Genomic DNA, 3,932 nt, shown 5'->3' with positions numbered 1-3,932 from the left:
ATGAAAATGAATATGAATAATGAAGTAATTGACAAGTGGAAAATAAATATATTTCAAAATTATGAAAAAATGACATGTGGCCAATTAAATGAGAGAATGACAAGTGACAATAACGTTTTCATTTATTAGGATATATTGTCTATTGATAAGTGGCATATTTTTTTCCTGCAATATGTATGTCTATTTCACTCTCCTATCCAATTCATTGTTTCCATATGTTTTACGTCTATTATTTTCTTTATTTATTGGCAAGATTCTATGAATATTTTCCTTGCTTATTAGAGTTTAAAGAAAATATTATCTTTTTAAAGGTTTATTCATCAGTTATTGGGATTGACTGGAAACAGAGATTGATTTTTTTTTGGGGGAAGTTAAGTAAATTTTCTCCGTGATACACTTTTGTTTCAGCTTCGGTAACATATAAAGTTATGGCAATTTCGACTATTCTTTACAAAACGATTTAAGGAATATCTGATAGATATTCATCCATGCATAAGCATGTGAAAAGTGGGCACTGTTATAGTGATTCATATTAATTTCATGTTAGCATTTTTTTTTGTGGGATATTAGGTTACAAACCGTGGAAACCACGAGGTAAAAAAGAAAATTAATATTGATGAATAAAAATAATATTGAAAAATCAAATATTTATAAAAATTTATTAAAATAGTTTATTAAAAATATAATACGCAAAAAGTTATTTCATAAATAATAATGTATAAATGTATATTAAACTTATAACAAATAATTAATTAAAACGTTTATATATTGTATATTTAATTTTTAAATATAAATGCAACACTTTCATACGTATCAATTAAAATATATAATTTAATAGAATATGTTGTATAAAGAAAATATGAACATATATAGTACTTCTACAAATGAATTGGAAAACCATTAATGTTATCACAATACATTGTTGTGAAAATTTTACATTAATTGTAAATTTTTATCTAAATTTTTGTGAAAAATTGTTTCATAGTGGCCATTTATGACAATTAAGATATTAAAACAGGAACTATATATGTAAATTATATAAATCATGTTATCAATAAAAATGGTTTGTTTTTCAATGATTGAATCGTTATATTCGTTTTTAAGGTTACAATAGAAAAAAGTATCTATACAACGCAAAAAACTAACAAGATGCTCCATTACTGCAAGATGAAATTCACACTAAATTATTGTATATTTTCTTTTGATTTCAGCATTGGTCTGAGTACTTGAGTTTTTCCAATATAGTTTTATCAAAAAAAAATGTTTCTTATTATTAGTCAGACACATCATGCTTTTGATTGAAAACACCACCATTTCCTTTTAGGTAACATTTCTTGAAATGCAATGGAGTTTCACTTTGTTCCAAACTCCACCATCATAATTTTATTATGAAATTTTAGGAACCTAATGACTATATCTACTTGGAAAATGTGTTGTAATGCTCTTTTTAACATACTTTAGGAAGTTAGTTCTACTCCCAGAAGCTAAATGAGCATACATCAATTAATCAATAGAGGTGTAGATAGAACAAAGAGAATAACAGCAAAAATTAACAAAAAAAAAAAGTTATAAACATTTATTTATGAACCCATTTTTCATTGTTAAGCATCAAGACTTACTAAGGCATAACAGAGCCCATGAAAAGTTGCAGAAGGAATACATAGTCAAGCTACATCAAGTCATTAGCTAGTAAAAAGTACAATTTGTTTTGCATCATCATCATAAGAAAAGAGTCAACAAATCAAATAATTGCTTCTTTCTTGGCATTCCTTCCACTAATTCTTCCTACAAGAAGAAAATTTAGATTATGTTCTACTATTGGGAAAAAAATGTCAAATAACATTAACTAACGACATAATATTAAGTTATTAACCAATACTTTTAAAGTGGATAAAAAATAAACTGCTATAAACAAAATAATTAAAATTTAAGTGTCTGTTGGGGGTATTTTGGACAGTTTCAAGCAAAAAGGAAACAAAATCATAATTAAAAAAAAACAGTAAGTTTAAATCATTATTCAGTTCCATTTTTGATCAGCCAATTCCGCATTATCAACATGTCATGTAAGAACCTCTTAAAATAAAAAAGAAACAATCTATACGGAATTGTGATAAAAAAAAATTTTGCCCATTTGAAGATAATGAAAAATGAATATCCCGTGAAATGAGTCTTCTCACCTCAACTTCCTAAACCAAGCAACTTTCATAAGAAAAAAAAAACCTTTTTCATCTATTCTTTTCCCTCTAAGGTAAAGTTTCATATTGCCAATGAACATCTCAATGCCATTGAGAAAAGAACTTGTATTTTTATATGATTCTTATAAAATCCCTGAAAAAATGAGCCCAAAATTGTGTAAGAATAAGAATATAGTTGTACAAAAATACTAAAATTTAATACATACTTACCATCCTTCAGGAATCATTGACCACATATACATTAAGTTGGAAATGTAGCAAAGCCATTTGATAAATACCAATTTAGTATAAGTCTTATTCTTGTGTTGGCAATCCTTCTACAAGAAAGAAGGAACATTTTAAATAAAAAGTTTAGATACAACGAAAAACTAATTACTATAACCTTATATAAAAAATTTAGATACATTGAAAAGCAATGAATTTATGATAAAAAAAAAAATAGTTGCAAACTGATATAGATATTTTGGTTCAAGCGTTTTGTCAAACAGTTAGTATGCATTTCCCTTTGTCATGTTACCTTATTTTATGAGGCCAACGACTCTGTCTTCCACAACTCTCTAAACACCATTGCTATCATCTTTCAATCACAAACAAATTACCATAAGAAAATAGTGATAGATGAGGTAACGATAGTATAAGAGATGATTCACTGACCATATAAAACTCATCCAGACCTGCCCTCATTGAGGAGGAAGAAGGAATTACCAGTTGAACAAAATCAACATTGAAAAAAATCCACAAGGTTTAATATCAAGAATTTGTCCAAACATGAGACCCTCTTGAGTTGCCATTTCTATTAAATCATACTCAAAATCAGCAAAATTTCATATTTCTAACACCTAATTGCTTTATAATACTCACCGGTAGCTTCATACAAGGCTCTAATACTTTGTCGAGATGTTCCATTGTTTTGTATAATTAGCCCTACAAAAAATAAAGCCTCGTCATAATCAAAACAAAATAAAACCAATTTAAATTAATCGAAAAATCAAACAAAGTTATTGTGGTAAAGTTTTTAGAGTCTCATAGATAGAGGAAGAGAGAAAGAAGGTTAGATTCATACCTAATAAGGTCGATTTTAATAGAGGGTGAGATCGTAGATAGAGGAAGGGTGGTGACGGTGGGTATGACGAATCCTAGCAGAACGGTGTGTAGCGGAGATACAACTATCATTAGGTCCGACGACAAGAACCAAAAACCCTTGAAGCATGAGAATTTTGAGGGTTTGAAGGAGGAAAGTGACAGTGTGTGGTAAGAAGGAAGGTGGAGTGAAAGAATGGGAAAGAAGAAGCAGTCATACCTTAAATTGAGGACTGCAAATCTTGATATATGAATCGATAAAAGGGAATGGACCAATATTTAGGAGATGCGGGTGAAATTGGGGCAAAAAAATTAGGTGTATTTTGAATTCCTGATCTTTAGGAATCACGGAATTGAAGGAACTGAGAAAAAATCGTGGGAAGAAGTTGAAAGAAAATGACAATACGGTGAAATAAAGCAGGGGCAAAATTGGTATTTTACTTTGTATGAAATGAGTGGTTTTGAGTGGACACGTGGCATAATGGTTTTGTTTATTAGATAGGGAGATATTTATGTCCAATTTCTTAATGACGATTTTTTTACGGTTATTTTTCTTGTATCACATAGCTACATGTTCCAAATCGTCAATGTATTACATCTCTCTTTGAGTTCGAGCACTTTCTAATGCTTTTGAGATCTTGTAAATTGCGCCATATA

General features: G+C 28.9%; 1 long non-coding RNA gene across 3 annotated transcripts; it reads right to left on the bottom strand.

Annotated features, from left to right (window-relative positions):
- Positions 1–1,549: 1,549 nt before the first annotated feature.
- On the bottom strand, positions 1,550–3,654 carry LOC111916897 (uncharacterized). 3 transcript variants are annotated; one of them, XR_006187247.2, is made up of 7 exons: positions 3,259–3,654; positions 3,057–3,119; positions 2,850–2,988; positions 2,713–2,772; positions 2,406–2,512; positions 2,221–2,328; positions 1,550–1,785 (listed from the first exon to the last, which is right to left on the bottom strand). It is a non-coding gene; the product is annotated as an uncharacterized LOC111916897 (long non-coding RNA). The 3 variants fall into 3 exon arrangements; XR_006187246.2 differs by having other exon boundaries at positions 2,178–2,328; positions 3,259–3,653; XR_002858731.3 differs by having other exon boundaries at positions 1,550–2,328; positions 3,259–3,652.
- Positions 3,655–3,932: the final 278 nt, after the last annotated feature.

This window comes from Lactuca sativa, chromosome 9 (genome assembly GCF_002870075.4).
Source record: "Lactuca sativa cultivar Salinas chromosome 9, Lsat_Salinas_v11, whole genome shotgun sequence".
Taxonomy (NCBI): Eukaryota; Viridiplantae; Streptophyta; class Magnoliopsida; order Asterales; family Asteraceae; genus Lactuca; species Lactuca sativa.
The sequence above is the reverse complement of the archived record's forward strand: the minus strand, read 5'-3'. Positions and strand labels throughout refer to the sequence as shown.